The sequence below is a fragment of the Macaca thibetana genome, chromosome 16, assembly GCF_024542745.1.
Source record: "Macaca thibetana thibetana isolate TM-01 chromosome 16, ASM2454274v1, whole genome shotgun sequence".
In the NCBI taxonomy this organism is placed as follows: Eukaryota; Metazoa; Chordata; class Mammalia; order Primates; family Cercopithecidae; genus Macaca; species Macaca thibetana.
In genome coordinates, this window is record NC_065593.1 from 45,852,912 (window position 1) to 45,871,826 (window position 18,915).

General features: G+C 49.2%; 1 protein-coding gene and 1 long non-coding RNA gene across 6 annotated transcripts in view; one reads left to right on the top strand and one right to left on the bottom strand.

Annotated features, from left to right (window-relative positions):
- Nucleotides 1-18,915, top strand: part of SNF8 (SNF8 subunit of ESCRT-II) — a 576,904-nt gene that overhangs the window by 257,777 nt on the left and 300,212 nt on the right. The gene's annotated exons all lie outside the window — the stretch shown is intronic.
- LOC126939900 (uncharacterized) lies at nucleotides 3,992-4,572 on the bottom strand. Its single transcript, XR_007720482.1, has 2 exons — nucleotides 4,500-4,572; nucleotides 3,992-4,269 (listed from the first exon to the last, which is right to left on the bottom strand). It is a non-coding gene; the product is annotated as an uncharacterized LOC126939900 (long non-coding RNA).

Here is an 18,915-nt window from a genome sequence, read left to right on the forward strand (position 1 = left end):
TCACCATGTTGGTCAGGCTGGTCTTGAACTCCAGACCTCAGGTGATCCACCCGCCTCGGCCTCCCAAAGTGCTGGGATTACAGGCATGAGCCACCACGCTCAGCCAAATAAATGTGCCTTTATTTATACTTGCAAATGGGTCAAAGATTCAGCATGTGGTACAAAATTCAAAAGGTACAAAAAAGAACACAGTGAAAAGTAAGTCTTCCACCTTCCTCTGCTCTCAGCTTCCCAATTCTCCTCCTCAGAGGTAAACACCCTTGTTAGTTTCTTCTCTGTCCTTCCAGAAATCAAATATTCTCTTTTAGGAATTTTTTAAAAAGCATTATTTATCAAGATGTGGTCTACAGACCCCCTGAGTCAGAATCGCCCACATCACAAACATTCAAGTTGGAGAACACTGCTTTGAAGAATTTACCAGCTATCATCCTGTGATGGGAAGGATATTTCCAGATGGCCTTATTTCCTCGCATGATCTCGGCTCACTGCAACCTCTGCCTCCCAGGTTCCAGCGATTCTCCTGCCTCACCCTCCAGAGTAGCTGGGATTACAGGCACACACCACCACCATGCCCAGCTAATTTTTGTATTTTTAGTAGAGACGGGGTTTCACCATGTTGGCCAGGCTGGTCTTCAACTCCTGATCTCCTGATCCGGCCACCTCGGACTCTCAAAGTGCTGGGATTACAGGCTTGAGCCACCGCGGCTGGCCCAGATGACCTTATTTCTAAGAGAGGAGACTAAGACTGAACCTGGTCAAATTCATGCCAGGTCTAGAACGAGTTTCCAACACTTTCTGCCACGCTAGTGTTTTGCAGACCCTGCGTGTACGTGTGCTTGTGTGTGTGTGTGTGTCCTTAGGAGCAAATCCTTTCTCCAAATAAAATAATACCTGGAAACACACACACATGCAAAATAAAAGCAGAACTCCTCCTGTTGAAGTGGGGGTGGGGTGAGCAGGGGACCTCACTGAGCCTTCCTTGCCTTATTGTAGGCCCTGTGGCACCTCCTTGGGACCCAAGAGTGGAAAGACCACAGTCTCATCTTAGGTGACATCCTAGAGGTGACAGGAATTTGGTATTCAGATGGTCAAATCCAAGGTGGGAGAAGAGGAATTGGAAGTCCCACCTCAACTTCATTGCTGGGAACCGTGGATGTCCCCATTGTCCCCAGTGCCTGTTCCTCTCAGTCAACCCCCCTCTGCATTCCTCAAGCTCATCTTAAGCTGATGAATGCAGAAAGCTGTTTGGAGCCCAAGCATCCCCAAGCAAAGAGGTGGCCTCAGCCAGGCACGGTGGCTCACACCGATAATCCCAGCGCTTTGAGAGGCCGAGGTGGGCAGATCACTTAAGGTCAGGAGTTCAAGACCGGCCCAGCTAACATGGTGAAATCCTGTCTCTACTAAAAACACACACACAAAAAATTAGCATGGTGGCATAGGCCTGTAATCCCAGCTACTCAGGAGGCTGAGGCAGGAGAATCGCTTGAACCTGGGAGATGGAGGTTGCAGTGAGCCAAGATCACGTCAGTGCACTCCGACCTGGGTGACAGAACAAGACTCTGTCTCAAAACAAAACAAAACAAAACAAAAAAGGCCGGGCGCAGTGACTCACGCCTGTAATCCCAGCACTTTGGGAGGCCGAGGTGGGTGAATCACAAGGTCAGGAGTTCGAGACCAGCCTGACCAACATGGTGAAACCCCACCTCTACTAAAAATACAAAAAAAATAGCTGGGCGTGGTGGCAGATGCCTGTAATCCCAGTTACTAGGGAGGCTGAGCCAGGAGAATTGCTTGAACCTGGGAGGCAGAGGTTGCAGTGAGCTGAGATTGTGCCACGGCACTCTAGCCCAGACAACAGTGACAGACTCCGTCTCAAAAAAAAAAAAAAAAGTGGACTCGTTTGAGCATTCACATTCCTGACCACCTTACGTGTATTTATCAAGACTGCTAAGGTGCCCAGCACTATAAACTCCAAGAAATCTAAAACTAGTCCTCACTCGCCAGTTACTCTCAATTTAGCTGGAGAGAGAAGATATAAAAAGAAGTGATAATGACCAGGCACGGTGGCTCACACTTGTAATCCCAGCACTTTGAGAGGCCACGGCAGGAGGATCTCTTGAGCCCGGAAGTTTGAGACCAGTCCTGGCAACCTAGTGAGACCCCATCTCTGAAAAAAGTAAAAGAATTAGCCTGGCATAGTAGTGCATGCCCGTGGTCCCAGCTACTTGGAAGGCTGAGATGGGAAGACTGCAGGAGCCCAGGCGGTCGAGGCTGCAGTGAGCTGAGATGGCGCCATTGCACTCCAGCCTGGGCAACAAGAGCAAAACTCCATCTCAAAAATAAGTAAATAATAAATAAAAAGGAAGTGAAGTGATAGTGACATTAAGCAGGTGTGTGCTGACTGCCAAGTGAGGGGTACAGGCAAGTGGGCAGATGGGCAGGCAGGTGTCTCCAGGGATGTGAGGAAGTGCGAGATCAGTTTAGGGGGAAAGGCCAGAGCTGGGCAGAAAGAAATTGCAGGCAACACTGCCTTCCAGGGGAAGCCTGGCCACTTTGAGATGCGATCAGAGCTGAAGAAGCAGTCAATTGGGCCCTAAAGCCCTGAACTCTTTTTTTTTTTTTTTTTTTAAGACAAGATCTTACTGTGCTATGTAGTGACAGGATCACAGCTCACTGCAACATCAAATGGCTGGACTCAAGTGATCTTTCTACCTTAGCCTCCCGAGTAGCTGGGATTACAGGTGCATGCCACCACGCCTGACTAATTTTTGTATTTTTTTGTAGAGATGGGGTATTGCTGTATTGCCCAGGCTGGTCTTGAACTCTTGGGCTCAAGTAATTCACCTGCCTTGGCCTCCCAAAGTGCTAGGATTACAGGCATGAGCCACCACGCCCGGTTGGGCCCTGAACCCTAATCCTAGCTTAACTGGCTTGAGGGACTTGGGTTGGAGTTGAGAAAGGTTTTTCTTTTTCTTTTTTCTTTTTTTTTTTTTTTTTTGGAGACTGAGTTTCGCTCTCGTTGCCCAGGCTGGAGTGCTATGGCACAATCTCAGCTCACTGCAATCTCTACCTCCTGGGCTCAAGCAATTCTCCTGCCTCAGCCTCCCGAGTAGCTGGCTAATTTTTGTTTGGCCACACCTGGCTAATTTTTGTATTTTTAGTACAGACGGGCTTTCACCACGCTGACCAGGCTAGTCACGAACTCCTGACCTCAGGTGATCCACCTACCTTGGCCTCCCAAAGTGCTGGGATTACAGGCGTGAGCCACCTTGCCCGGCCAGAGTTGAAGATTTTTACAGCCGACTTCCATCCTTCAAACTCGCTTCACCATAAATCACAACTGTATCCTTTGAGTGGCTCCACGTGGCTCACGCCACTGCAGCTGCACGCTGGCCTCCTAACTGCTGTTTGAACACACCGAGACTACTCCCACCTGAGTACTTGCTGGTCTCTCGGCTGGAAGGCTGTTCCCCAAGGTACCTGCATGGCTGGATCCCTCATTTCTTTCTTTTTTTTTTTTTTTTTTTTTTTTTGAGACGGGGTCTCGCTCTGTCACCCAGGCTGGAGTGCAGTGGCCGGATCTCAGCTCACTGCAAGCTCCGCCTCCCGGGTTCACGCCATTCTCCTGCCTCAGCCTCCCGAGTAGCTGGGACTACAGGCGCCCGCCACCTCGCCCGGCTAGTTTTTTGTATTTTTTAGTAGAGACGGGGTTTCACCGGGTTAGCCAGGATGTGGATCCCTCATTTCTTTCCTTCACTGGGCTCAACACCTGATCAGAGAGGCATCCTCCAACTGCCTTGTGTTAAACAGCATCCTTCCCGCTCTCAACATGCCTTCCCTGCTTTATGTTCTTCATAGCATCTATCATCATATGGCATTCTATATATTTACCTGTTGGCTGCCGCTCCCATTAAATGTGAGTTCCATGTGGGCAACACTGTTTGTGCCCCTGGTGCCTAGAACAGCACCAGACACATAGTAGGTATTACAACATAAACATTCATTGAATAAGTCAGTACATGAGTAACTCCCTCTCTCTTCTTTTTTCTTTCTCATCCCCGTGATTGCCAGGAGAGAGTGACTCCCTCTCAATGATTCTCACAGAATCCTCTCTAGGATGGAGGGGGGTGCTCACGTTGGCCTGGAGCTTTGATCTCATGGACAGCAGAGGTCCTTGTGCAACTTTACCATGCCACAGCAGATGTAGCAGTGCAATTGTAAATCTCACCAGAAGGTGACAGTTGCCAAGGTGACAGCTTCTCAGGGTACCTGATAAGGAACCAGGTGGAGAGGAGACCTAGGCTTGGAAAGGGAGCACTATAGGAGTTGGTGGGAGCAGGTGAAAGGCTTGGTTTCTTGCTCCCTGCCTGGTGCCTGGTGACTGCAGACACTGAGTCAGGGACCAAGGGGAGGAGGGAGGCAGTCATTGTCATGACGGGAGCATCAGTGAAACTGCTGGCCTGGTGTCCCCTCCTGGTCCTGGACTCCATGTCCTTTACCTGTCCTTGGCACCCCAGATGAGTCAGCAAGATCCAGCCTCTGAGGTTCATTGCAGCACTTCCCCTGGGGGCAGATTAGAGGATGTTGCATGATATTAAGTAATACATCTGGAGCAGGCGCAGTGGCTCATGCCTATAATCTTAGCACTTTGGGAGGTCGAGGCAGGTGGATCACCTGAGGTCAGGAGTTTGAGACCAGCCTGGCCAACATGTTGAAACTCTGTCTCTACTAAAAATACAAAAATTGACCAGCTTGGCCAGCATGGTGAAACCCTGTCTCTACTAAAAATACAAAAATTAGCTGTGTGTGGTGGCGCATGCCTGTAATCCCAGCTACTGGGGAAGCTGATGCAGGAGAATCGCTTGAACCCGGGAGGCGGAGGTTGCGGTGAGCAGAGATCACGCCATTGCACTCCAGCCTGGGCAACAGACCGAGACTCTGTCTCAAAAAAAAAAAAAAAAGAAAATTAACCAGATGTGGTGGTGCATGCCTGTAATCCCAGCTACTCAGGAGGCTGAGGCAAGAGAATCTCTTGAACCTGGAAGGCGAAGGTTGCAGCGAGGCGAGATTGTGCTGCAACACTCCAGCCTGGGCAACAGGGCCAGGCCCTGTCTCAAAAAAAAGAAAAAGAAAAAGAAAAAAAAAGGTAATACATCTGGGAGGGAAGGAGGCTGGGAAAGCCAGCAGCAGCCTGGGGAAAAGGGTCATCTGGACTGAACCTGGCTCTGTATGCAACCCTACAGTCCAGGAAACAGGTGGGGCTGGGAACTCAGGGAGAGGCGGGGCTTCCCTAGCCTCAGCTGAAAATCAGCATTTTAGCTACAAGCAGGTGAAAAAAGACAGTTTCAAAGCAGCAAATCCTCATAGAAAATGAATGTAGGCGTGCCTTGCTTTAAGCCACTCCTTATAGAAAAACTGAATCTCTCCCAAGAGTAAACAATAAAGGGGGTAATTCTTCATTTGAAAAAGGGATGCTCCTTGGAGACATAGGTGAGTATCCCTTGTGAACTGGAACTGCCTTTATAAATATTCAGCTTCCTCATAACTTGAAATGTTACACTTCCTGATTTATAAAACTACCTTCAAATACAGGAATACTTTCGCACATATATAATCTCATCAGATTCTCTCTCTGTTTTTTTTTTTGAGTCTCACTCTGTCGCCCAGGCTGGAATGCAGTTGCGCAATCTTGGCTCACTGCAACCTCCACCTCCCTGGGTTCAAGCAATTCTCCTGCCTCAGTCTCCCAAGTAACTGGGATTATAGGCGTGCACGCCATCACACCCTGCTAATTTTTGTATTTTTACTAGAGATGAGATTTTACCATGTTGGCCAGGCTGGTCTGGAACTCCTGACCTCAAGTGATCCACCCGCCTCAGCCTCCCAAAGTGCTGGGATTACAGGTGTGAGTCACCGAACCCAGCTGATAATCTCATCAGATTATCAAAGGAACCTGTGAGGGATCTATCATTAGACCCCCTCCCCTGCTTTTTTTTTTTTTTTTTAGAGACAGGGTCTTGCTCTGTTGCCCAGGTTGGAGCTTTTTGTTTATTTTAGAGACAGGGTCTTGCTCTGTTGCCCAGGCTGGAGTGCAGTGGTGCAACCTCAGCTTACTGCAGCCTAGACCTCAAGAGATCCTCCTGCCTCAGTCTCCTGGGACTACAGGCGTGCACCACCACACCTGGCTAATTTTTAAAATTTTTGGTAGAGATGGGGTCTCGCCATGTTGCCCAGGCTGGTCTCAAACTCCTAGGCTCAAGCAATCCTCCTGCCTTGGCCTCCCAAAGTGCTGGGATGACAGGCGTGAGCCACCGCACCTGACCAATTATCTCCATTTTGCGAGCAAGGAAACAGGCTTAGAGTGGATAAGTCACACAGTTCAGGCAGGCCTTCAGGCTTGAAGCACTTCCCAGCACATCACACCTGTCCCCATGTGATTCCAACACAGCTCTTGGGAGGCTGGTACAGAGCAACAGACTATGATCCCATGTGAGAGATGAGAAAACTGAGCCCCAGGGAGGAGAAGGGCTCCAAATAGATTCCCTGACTGAGTCTAGGCTCTAGAGTCAGACACACCCAGGTTCAAGCCCTAGGTCTACCACTCACCAATTCTCCTTGGCAGGTACTTGAACTCTTGGTGCCTCAGTTTCTACATCTATAAAATGGGGATGATAATAACTAGGTCATGGGAGCTGGGAGGGTGAACTGAAGTGATGTATGTTATTGTTTAGAGTGCTGCCTGACACACGGCTGCTATTTGTATGCTGTCATTCTTGTTATTTTCAGAGTATTTCACACTTGTATGAAATATCCACAGAGGCGTGTAATGGAGAGGCTCCTCTGGGGGCAGGCAAGATGTCAGTCATCCCTCATCCTAGCCCTTCCCTCCCCTCACCACCCTCAACCCTTCTTGAAGGTCACACTAGGCTGGTTCTGTCCCAGCCCCCAAGAACTTCCCTGCCACTGCCTGACCCCACCTTGAAGCTGCCCAGTGGCCCTGGCAGATGAATGGCATCTCCCGGGGCCGCACCCGGCATGTGGTCATCCTGCCTCTGCCTGCGGCAGGGCCTGGAGCCCGGACGTGCCTGGCAGGCTGCCAGGGCTTCTTTGGTAGGGCGCCCCGCCACTCCCTCTGGGCCCCTCTATTCTGGGAGCTGTAATTTAGACAGCCTTCCCCGCCCCAATTGCTATCTGTGGCAGCAGTCCCTGTTCCCCAGGGCCCTGCCCACCCCTCCGCGGCTGCCTTTTCATAAACAGCTCCCGGGCTGCCCTGTTATCTTGGGCGCTGTGGCTCTGGGGAGGAGGCCCTGCCACCCTGGAGATACAAAGAATCCCTCCATCCCAGGGAGAAGCTCACCCAGTGCGGACAGAGGTGGGATAAGGCCCTCACCCACCAAAGCTCAATATAGCAGCCCTCAGAACCTGACCCTGAAGTCTGCTGGATGGGGTGGGGTGCAGAGAAGAGGATAGGCTGTCATTTTTCCCCCAACCCCCTGGGGACTGGGTCAGCCGGGGCTGTCTCCTAAAGGCCCTTGCCTCAGCCATGCATGTTCAGCCACAGGCCACAAAATGTATGTGTGTGTCTCTGTGTTGAGGGTATCAATAATAGCAACAAAACTGATGTTTCTAAAATGCAAATGTGCCAATGTTTCTAAAATGCAAATGTGCCTGGGGAGGCTGAGGGGAGAGCATCTCTTGAGACCAGGAGCTCAAGACCAGCCTGTGCAACATAGCAAGACTCCATCTCTACAAAAAAAATTAAAAATTAGCTGGGTATGGTGACCAATTAGACCTAGCTGCTTGGGAGGCTGAGGGGAAAGGACTGCTTGAGCCAGCAAGGTCAAGGCTGCAGTGAGTTGAGATTGCGCCACTGCACTCCAGCTTGGGCAACAGAGCTAGACCGTGTCTCAAAAATAAAATAAAACATAGGCCAGGTGCGGTGGCTCACATCTGTAATCCTAGCACTTTAGGAGGCCGAGGTGGGTGGATCACTTGAGGTCAGGAGTTCAAGAGCAGCCTGGGCAACGTGGTGAAACCCCGTCTCTACTAAAAATACAGACAAATTAGCCCGGTGTGGTGGTAGGCACCTGTAATCTCAGTTACTTGGGAGGCTGAGGCAGGAGGATCACTTGAACCTAGGAGGCGGAGGCTGCAGTGAGCTGAGATCCTGCTACTACTGCACTCCAGCTTGGGCGACACAGGAAGACTCCGACTCAAAAAAATCAAAATCAAAGTAAAATAAAATGCAAATGAGATTGTGTCACTCTCTGACTCCAGACCTTCAGTGTTTCCCCACAGCCCTTATGGATGAAGCTCAAAAGACCCTCCACGCTCTGCCTTTTCTACCACTTCTCTCACCTCAGTGAGAGAAGCTTGGCACGAGCTTCCCCGGCCCCTGCCTGGACTTTGTTCTCCTCTTCACATAACTCCTGTTCATCCTGCAGGTCTCAGCTTATAAGTCATTGCTCATGGAACCCTCCTATGACATCACAGACACTCCCTCCCTGTTCCTCCCTTTGGACTGGGATGGGTGTCCCTCCTGAGTTCACCAGAAGCACCACGCCCTTGCCTGTGCACTGCTCTACCTGCTGCCAGCTATAAGTGCTCCCAGGGCTGAAACTTCCTCTTACTGTTATTTTTCAGTCCCTAGCCCAGTCCTGGCACACAGTAGGTTTTCTAAATATATTTGTTGGAAGAATGTGCGAATGAATACATGAATGACTCCTCTGGCCCTCCAGGATGTGTGGGTGTCTTGGGAGGTATTTGGCTACTTTGTGCCTTCCGTTTTCTGTTTTTTTTTTTTTTTTTTTTTTTTTTTTGAGACAGAGTCTCACTCTGTCGCCCAGGCTGGAGTGCAGTGGTTCGATCTTGGCTCACTGCACGCTCTGCCTTCTGGGTTCATGCCATTCTCCTGCCTCAGCCTCCCAAGTAGCTGGGACTACAGGCGCCTGCCACCATGCCTGGCTAATTTTTTGTATTTTTTAGTAGAGACGGGGTTTCACTGTGTTAGCCAGGAAGGTCTTGATCTCCTGACCTTGTGATCCGCCCGCCTTGGCCTCCCAAAGTGCTGGGATTACAGGCGTGAGCCACCGCACCCAGCCTATTTTCTTTCTTTCTTTCTTTTTCTTTTTTTTTTTTTTTTTTTTTTTGAGGCAGAGTCTCCCTCTGTCACTCAGGCTGGAGTGCAGTGACACAATCTCGGCTCACTGCAACCTCTGCCTCCTGGGTTCAAGTGATTCTCCTGACTCAGCCTCCCAAGTAGCTGGGACTACAGTCACGTGCCACCACTCCCAGCTAATTTTTGTATTTTTAGTAGAGACAGGGTCTCGCCATTTGGTCAGGCTGGTCTTGAACTCCTGACCTCAAGTGATCCGCCCGCCTCGGCCTCCCAAAAGTGCTGGGATTACAGGCATAAGCCACAGCACTCGGCCATGCCTTCCATTTTCTAGGAAAGTCCAGATGTTCCTTCGTCCTCTAAGTATAACTTCAGGCTTGCTGCACTGTCTGTCCATCTTAATCTGGTCATTATAGTTGCTATCGCCATGAGTCTGCTAGCGGGGAGCCCCAGCGGGCTTTGAGGATGCGCTCTAGGACAAAGCAGGCATCCTTAGGTTGAGGGGGAGAAGGGCATAGGAGGAGGGCGTCCTCGGGCCGTGGGTCACTTACAAGCAACAAGTCTGTTACCAGGAGGGAAGACGAGCCAAATGGACAGGTCAGGTCCTTATTTTGGCATTTTCTGCTGTGCTACAGAGACACGCTTTGTATTTTGTTTGCTCCAAAGAGGGAAAACAGAAATAACAACCTACAACTACAGCCACTCAGCTGGAGTTCAATTGTTTACCAGTTATCCCAATAACTGTTGGAAGACCTCTGAAATGTCAGTATTCCTGCATGCAAACTACAATTTCTGTGGTGCCAGCTACTCAGGAGGCTGAGGCAGGAGACTCACTTGAACCTAGGAGGCAGAGGTTGCAGTGAGCCGAGATTGCACCACTGCACTCTAGCCTGGGCGACTGAGTAAGATTCCATCTCAAAAAATAAAAGTAAAAATAAATAAAAAATTAGCTCAGCGTGGTGGCGTGTGCCTGTAGTCCCAGATACTTGGAGGGTGAGGCAGGAGAGGATGGCTTAAGCCTGGGAGGTGGAGGGTGCAGTGAGCCAAGATTGAGCCACTGCACTCCAGCCTGGGTGACAAAGTAAGACCCTGTCTCTAAATAAATAAATAAATAAATAAATAAATAAAGCCTCCCTCATGTCTACCCCATTTCCCTGCTTTAATTTTCTCCAAAACACTTACTGCTCTCTAAGACACTGGGGTTTTTGTAGGTTTTTTTTTTTTTTTTTTTTTTTCTTTTTTTTTGCGAGATGGAGTCTTGCTCTGTTGCCCAGGCTGGAGTGAAGTGGCATGATCTCGGCTCACTGCAACCTCCACCTCCCGGGTTGAAGCAATTCTCCTGCCTCAGTCTCCCGAGTAGCTGGGATTACAGATGCCTGCCACAACGCCCAGCTAATTTTTGTATGCTAATTTTTGTATTTTTAGTAGAGATGGGAGTTCACCATGTTGGCCAGGCTGATCTTGAACTCCTGACCTCCTGATCTTCCCGCTTCAGCCTCCCAAAGTGCTGGGATTACAGGCGTGAGCCACCATGCCCAGCCAAGGGTTTTGTTGTGTTTTGTTTTCTTGAGATGGAATTTTGCTTTCGTTGCCCAGGCTGGAGTGCAATGGCGTGATCTTGGCTCACCGCAACCTCGGCCTCCTTTTCAAGCGATTCTCCTGCCTCAGTTTCCCGGTGTACAGGCATGCACCACCACACCTGGCTAATTTTGTATTTTTAGTAGAGACGGGGTTTCTCCATGTTGGTCAGGCTGGTCTCAAACTCCTGACCTCAGGTGATCTGTCCACCTCGGCCTCCCAAAGTGCTGGGATTACAGGCGCGAGCCACCACGCACAGCCGGTTTTTGTTTTTTTTTTTTTAACTTACTTCTTGTGTTCACTGTCTGCCTTCTCCATAAGCCCTGTCAATTTTGCTTACTGATATATCCCTGATTTAGTTTTTTTTTCCTTTTCTTTCCTTTTTTTGAGACAGAGTTTTGCTCTTGTCGCCCAGGCTGGAGTGCAGTGATCTCTACTTCCTGGGTTCAAGTGATTCTCCTGCCTCAGCCTCCCAGGTAGCTGGGATTACAGATGCCTGTCACCACACCCAGCTAAATTTTGTATTTTCAGTAGAGACGAGGTTTCACAATGTTGGCCAGGCTGGTCTCAACCTCCTGACCTCAGGTGATCAGCCCGCCTCGGCCTCCCAAAGTGCTCGGGTTACAGGTGTGAGCCACCACGCCAGGCCTGCCCTCCTAATTTTTAAAAAACTTTTTTACAGAGATGGAGGGTCTCACTGTGTTGCCCAAGCTGGCCTCGAGCTCCTGCGCTTAAGTGATCCTCTAGCCTCAGTCTCTCAAAGTGCTGGGATTTGGGAACTCACATACCTGGCTAGTTTTCTTTTTTTTTTTGAGACGGAGTCTCGCTGTGTCTCCCAGGCTGGAGTGCAGTGGCGTGATCTCGGCTCACTGCAAGCTCCGCCTCCCGGGTTCACGCCATTCTCCCGCCTCAGCCTCCCAAGTAGCTGAGACTACAGGCGCCCGCCACCACGCCCGGCTAGTTTTTTGTATTTTTAGTAGAGACGGGGTTTCACCATGTTAGCCAGGATAGTCTCGATCTCCTGACCTCGTGATCCACCCGCCTCGGCCTCCCAAAGTGCTGGGATTACAGGCTTGAGCCACCGCGCCCGGCCCCTGGCTAGTTTTCTATTTCTATGTAACAAATTACCCTCAAAACTTAGCAGCCTACAACACCAAGCATTTATTGTCTCCCACAGCTTCTGCAAGCAGGGTCCTCATGAGGTTGCAGTCATCTCAAGGCCTGACCAGGGCTGGAGGGTTGACCTGGCTGTGTCCAGGCTCACATGTTGACCTGACCAGGGCTGGAGCCTGACCAGGCTGTGTCCAGGCTCACTCATGTGGTGGTTGGCAGGCCCAAGTTCCTCACTGGCTATTGGCAGGGGCTTTGGCTCCTTCCCATGTGGGCCTCTCTATAGGGCTGCAAACACCGTGGCAGCTTGTTTTCCCCAGAGCGGGCAACCAAAGAAGAGGGAGGGCAAGAGAGTGAGACAGCATCCAAGACAGAGGCCGCAGTCTCTCATAACCTAACGTTGGAAGTAATGGTCCTTTGCTTCCCGGTTCTGCCGGCAGGGGACTACGCAAGGATGCAGACATCAGGAGGTGGGCAGCATCAGGCCATCTTGGAAGCTGGTCACCACAGTCCCCTACACACACCTGGCACATAGAAGATTCTCAAGAAACATTACAGGGCGCGGTGACTCACGCCTGTAATCCCAGCACTTTGGGAGGCCGAGGTGGGCGTATCACTTGGGGTCAGAAGTTTTGTTTTGTTTTGTTTTGTTTTGTTTTGAGACGGAGTCTCGCTCTGTCACCCAGGCTGGAGTGCAGTGGCCGGATCTCAGCTCACTGCAAGCTCCGCCTCCCGGGTTCACGCCATTCTCCTGCCTCAGCCTCCCAAGTAGCTGGGACTACAGGCGCCCGCCACCATGCCCAGCTAATTTTTTTTTTTTGCATTTTAGTAGAGACGGGGTTTCACCGTGTTAGCCAGGATGGTCTCGATCTCCTGACCTCGTGATCCACCTGTCTCGGCCTCCCAAAGTGCTGGGATTACAGGCTTGAGGGGTCAGAAGTTTAAGACCAGCCTGGCCAACATGCTGAAACCCCATCTCTACTAAAAATACAAAAAATTAGCCAGGCGTGGTGGCGTGCACCTGTAATCCCAGCTACTCAGAGGCTGAGGCAGGAGAATCACTTGAACCCAGGAGGTAGAGGCTGCAGTGAGCTGAGATCGTGTCATTACACTCCAGCCTGGGCAACAGAGTAAGACTCTGTCTCAAAAACAAAACAAAAACAAAAACAAGAAATAGCGGTAGAATGAAAGAATGAAGACAGGAATGATTTTGGCATAGTGAATAGTTGGGTCTATCCCTGAAGGATCTTAAACACATTCAGGTTTCTTCACACCCCCACTGAACCCCACAATGCTCTCTTATCATTCACCTCCATCTCTTCCCAGCCATGTGACTGGGGCAAGTTCCAAAACTCACAGGCCTGTTGTGGGGATTAAAAGACATGAAGGGGCTGGGGTGGGCAGATCACCTGAGGTCAGGAGTTCAAGACCAGCCTGACCAACATGGTGAAACCCCGTCTCCACTAAAAATACAAAAATAGCCAGGCGTGGTGGCACACACCTGTAATTGCCAGCTACTTGGGAGGCTGAGGAGGGAGAATAGCTTGAACCCGGGAGGTGGAGGGTGCAGTGAGTTGAGATTGTGCCATTGCACTCCAGCCTGGGCAACAAGAGCAAAACTCTGTCTCAAAAAAAAAAAAAAAAAAAAAAAAAAATATATATATATATATATATATATGTATATATATAACACATGAGAGCCCAGCCTTGGTGGTTCATGTGGGTAATCCCAGCACTTTGGGAAGCCAAGACAGGTGAATTACTTGAGGCCAGGAGTTAGAGACCAGCCTGGCTAACATGGGGAAACCCGTCTCTACTAAAAATTAAAAAAAAAATCAGCTGGGCATGATGGCGCTCACCTGTAGTCCCAGCTACTCAGAGGCTGAAATGGGAGAATTGCTTCAACCCAGGAGGCAGAGGTTGCAGTGAGCCAACATTGCACCACTGCACTCCAACCTGGGCGACAGAGCGAGACTCTGTCTCAAAAGAAAAACAAATTTAAAAAGGATACAAAACATTTAGAAACTTGAGAGCAAGTTAGTACTACTATGAACACTTTTAATTTAAAAAAAATAGAAAAAATAAGACATGAAGGTGTAAGGATCATGGGATCTGACACACACAAGCCTTCAGTATGTAGCCATCACGGGCCAGGTGCAGTGGTTCATGTCTGTAATCCCAGCACTTTGGGAGGCCAAGGCAGGCAGATCACTTGAGGTCAGGAGTTCAAAACCAGCCTGTGAAATCTCATCTCTACTAAAAATACAAAAATTAGCCAGGTGTGGTGGGACACACTTGTAGGCCCAGCTACTCAGAAGGCTGAGGCAAGAGAACCCCTTGACCCAGAAGGTGGAGATTGCAGTGAGCCAAGATCATGCTACTGCACCCCAGCCTGGGTAACACAGCAAGACTCTGGCTAAGAAAAAAAAAATATATATGTGTATATATATATATATATATATATGTGTGTGTGTGTGTGTGTGCGCGCATGTATATATATGTGTGTGTGTGTGTGTGTATATATGTATAGCCATCATGGGTAATGCTTTGTGTGTCACTAACACTGCAGAGAAAGAGAAAGATCAAGGGATTGAAAGCGCCTTTGCAAAATTATGACTGAAACAGTAAAAGAGATCTAACTTAATCGACTTAATCGATTCCATCTTGCTTTTTTTTTTTTTTTTTTTTTTTTTTGAGACGGAGTTTTGCTCTTGTTGTCCAGACTGGAGTGCAATGGTGCGATCCTGGCTAATTTTGTAGTTTTAGTAGAGACAGGGTTTCTCCATGTTGGTCAGGCTGGTCTCGAACTCCCCACCTGAAGTGATCCACCCGCCTCGGCCTCCGGAAGTGCTGGGATTACAGGCATGAGCCACCGCGACTGGCCAACTCCATCTTGCTTCTAACCTCCAAGCTGTCCTTGTTCATTCCTGGGCATAGGCTGAATTAACTTTGGGAGAAACTCAGTTTATAGTTTATAATTGAAATCAAAGATGATAACAGCCCTTTCCCAAAGCAGACCTCCTTCTTGCTTGGGGACTAGATTACCTTTGTAGGACTAACATTAGCCACAAGATTAGAAATTATGGTTTAGGAGTCATGCAGCTGGAGGTTACAAAGTTCTAACCCTCCCTAAACTGTTCCTAAGATCAGTGCTTGAGATACTTTGCAGACCCTGCACTTGATGGATCAGCTGGCACCACCCAGGTCAATAAACGGGCTCATCTGATCTTGTGGCCCTCATGGGGGAACTGACTAAGAGCGAGAAGACAGCTTCGACTGCCTATGATTCCATCGCTGACCAATCAGCACTCCTGGCTCACTGGCTTCCCCCCTCTCCGCCCCCCCAAAAGTTGTCCTTAAAAACTCTGCTCCCCAAATGCTCAGGGAGACTGATTTGAGTAATAAAGAAACTCCGGCCTCCCACATAACTGTCTCTGTGTAAATTACTCTTTCTTGATTGCAATTTCCCTGTCTTGAGGAATTGGCTTTGTCTAGGCAACGGGCAAGGTGAACCCATTAGACGGTTACAGGATCTCCCTGGATTCAGGAGCAGTTGTGGATCTGGGGCTGTTGGAGTCAGTGTGTGTGTGTGTGCGCATTTCTATGTGTTTGATCTTCTGAGAGGAGCTGTCACAGGTCAGCAGTGCCGTGGATGGGTACTGTGGTGCAGACACCCAGGTTATCTCACTTGGGCCAGAGATGGTCACATGATGGGGCCTCAGTCACCCAAACAGGCAGGAGATACTGAGACTACCATCTGTACAGGAGATACTGGACTGCCATCTGTTTACACTGCATAGCATGCGTTATACCAGCAGTTCTTAACCTTTTTGCAATGAAGGGAGGTCAGGGTACAGGGTATCATGGAACCCTCTGAAAGTTTGCAAGTTCAATGTTCTGCCAAGCAATTAAAAAGAAAAAAGAAAGTTTGCAAGAAAAATGCACATATGTACATAAACACTAAAATATATATATAATCAGCTAGGCATGGTGGCTCATGCCTGTAATCCCAGTACTTTGGGAGGCCTAGGCGGGTGGATCAAGAGGTCAGGAGTTCAAGACCAGCCTGGCCAAGATGGTAAAACCCGTCTCTACTGAAAATACAAAAATTAGCTGAGTGCAGTGGCAGGCGCCTGTCATCCCAGCTACTCAGGAGACTAAGGCAGAAGAATTGCTTGAACCCAGGAGGCAGAGGTTGCAGTGAGCTAAGATTGTGCCACTGCACTCCAGCTGGGGTGATAGAGTGAGACTCCTTATCAAAAAATAATAATAAAAAAACAAACAAATAAATATATATACACATATAAAATCATTTCAGGCCATTACCAGACCTTAGATTCAAAATGCCAGCCTGAGACAGAGACTTTGGCCTCCTTGAAGGCAATGACTGGAGCTTATATCTCCTAAACAAATTAGTGAATGAATGAATGAATGAATGAATGGAAAAAAAGAATCAAACAACTGTCAAAAAGCCCAGAATCTGAGAATCTTTGTTGGTTGGCACATCCCCTTCAGAAAGCCACTGGCTTCACAAGACTTCAAGTGTTGCCTTAGCCACCTTCCTAACTGTACAACCTTGGACTTGTCACCTCATCTCCCTCAGTCTCATTTTCCTCATCAGAAAAATAGTGTGAATGGCAAAGAGTGTTTTGTGGGCTACACAACACATTAAAAACATAAAGGTCTCCGCCGGGAGCAGAGTTGAGGTGAGAGGTTCGAGACCAGCCATGGCCAACATGGTGAAACCCTGTCTCTACTAAACATACAAATAATAATAATAATAATAATAAAATAGCCGGGTGTGGTGTCACGCACCTGTAGTCCCAGCTACTTAGGAGGCTGAGGCAGGAGAATAGCTTGAGCCCAGGAGGCAGAGGTTGCAGTGAACAGAGATCGTGCCACTGCACTCCAGCCTGGGCGACAGAGCAAGACTCCATCTTAAAAAAAAAAAAAATCCCCCCCAAAAAATGTCTCTTATTTTGGAAGAAGCCTCTGAAGTTAGGCAGAAGGAATTGAGTGATCAGATCAACCAGTCATCTGGCCTCTAGCCCCCATCAACACAGACCTGCCTTAGGGCTGGGAGGATTGCTGGTGGAGGAGCTTGCTCTAGGGAAGGAATGGAAATGCTGGACGCTAAGCCCATCATTTGTTAGCATATTCATAGTCAGATGGCCAAATTAGGACACAACCAAGGTTGGGCCAGCTTGCTTTGGTCTCATTCCAGGTCTAAGACAACAGCCTATACAAGTTGACTAGATTGAGAATCCTACAGATATTCAAGCAACAAATATTTATCTGTGCAGTGACTATGGGCCAAGGCCTATGCTAGGCACTGGGGATTCTATGGGAACAAAGCTACTGTGATCCCTGTCCTCTCGAAGCTGACAGGAGAAAGACATTAATGAATCACCCAGGAGAAATGCAAGGTGCTGTGGAGCTGTGTAATGTGGGAGCTCCTGATCTTGGGGTTGGGAGGGATGGGGAGAGCAGGACAGGCTTCCTTGTAGCTCAGCCCTGAGCTCAGTGAAGAGCCATGGATGGGCTGGGAAGTACCCTGGGCAGAGGCTATAGCACGTGCAAAGGGCCCGTGGTTTTCTTTTGAAACTAGGAAAGAGGTTGGGCACGGTGGCTCACGCTTGTAATACCAGCAGTTTGGGAGGCTGAGGTGGGTGGATCACTTGAGGTCAGGAGTTTGAGACCTGCCTGGCCAACATAATAAAACCCTGTCTCTACTAAAAATACAGAAATTAGCCAGGCATGGTCATGGGTGCCTGTAATCCCAGCTACTCGAGAGGCTGAGGCAGGAGAATCGCTTGAACCCGGGAGGCGGAGTTTGCAGTGAGCCGAGATCGTGCCACTGCACTCCAGCCTGGTCAATAGAGCGACAGTCAGTCTCAAAAAATAAAATAAAATAAAATTGGAAAGAAGGCGTGTGTGGTTAAAGGGCAGAGCGAGGGAGACTGGGACACAGACATGGTTAGAGAATTAACACGAAGCAGGCAGAGACCAACAGAAACCAAATTACCTTGTTCTCTTTTTTTTTTTTTTTTTTTTTGAGACGGAGTCTCGCTCTGTCGCCCAGTCTGGAGTGCAGTGGCTGGATCTCAGCTCACTGCAAGCTCCGCCTCCTGGGTTTACGCCATTCTCCTGCCTCAGCCTCCCGACCTTGTTCTCTTTAATGTGACATTTGCAAAGACAGAAGAAACCAGAGAGGCAGATTTCAAGTCTCTGAATAGTTATTACACAGAAGGAGGCTGTCTCAGAAACGAAATGAGGGGAACTCCTCCAGCAAGTGGGACTGGAGTCAGATAGAAAGGACTTTCCAGCAGAGAGGGGTGTCTGTGGGACTGCTTTCTCTCCTTTACCTGTCGTGGGTATCTGCTGGGTGGCAGAAAGTGGGTTCGTTTGTTTATTCACTTCTCTGTCCTGTTCCCCTTGCCATGTTACCCCCATTATTGCTGCTAAATGAGGAGGACAGTGGACAGCTCTGTCAAGGTAAGTCTGTTGTAGGGAGAGGGGCCTGGGATTGGGGAAGGCAGGAAAGGAGGGATGTAGATGGGGTATCATCTCTAAGCTGCCAAGGGCAGGTGGAGGGGTGAGAGGAGAGGACCGCCCACAGCAACCAATAACAAGAAGTGGATGGGACAAGCCAGGTGCAGTGGCTCACGCCTATAATCCCAGCACTTTGGGAGGCCAAGGCGGGCGGATCACTTAAGGTCAGGAGTTAGAGACCAGCCTGGCCAACATGGTGAAACCCCATCTCTACTAAAAATACAAAAATTAGCTGGGCATGATGGTGGACGCCTGTAATCCCAGCTACTCAGGAAGGTGAGGCATGAGAATTGCTTGAACCCGGGAGGCAGAGATTGCAGTGAGCCAAGGTTGCGCCATTGCACTCCAGCCTGGGAGACAGAGTGAGATTCTGTCTCCAAAAAAAAAGAAAAGGATGAGACAGGACAGAATTCCCTTGGTGGGCACAGCAGATCTGCCAGTTGTTCTTCCCTGACACTTGTTTGGGAAGGGCTGTTTGCTTGCCAGGTCTCTTCTCTAGACTATAAGCTTCTGAGGCCAGGCAAGGTGGCTCACACCTGTAATCTCAGCACTTTGGGAGG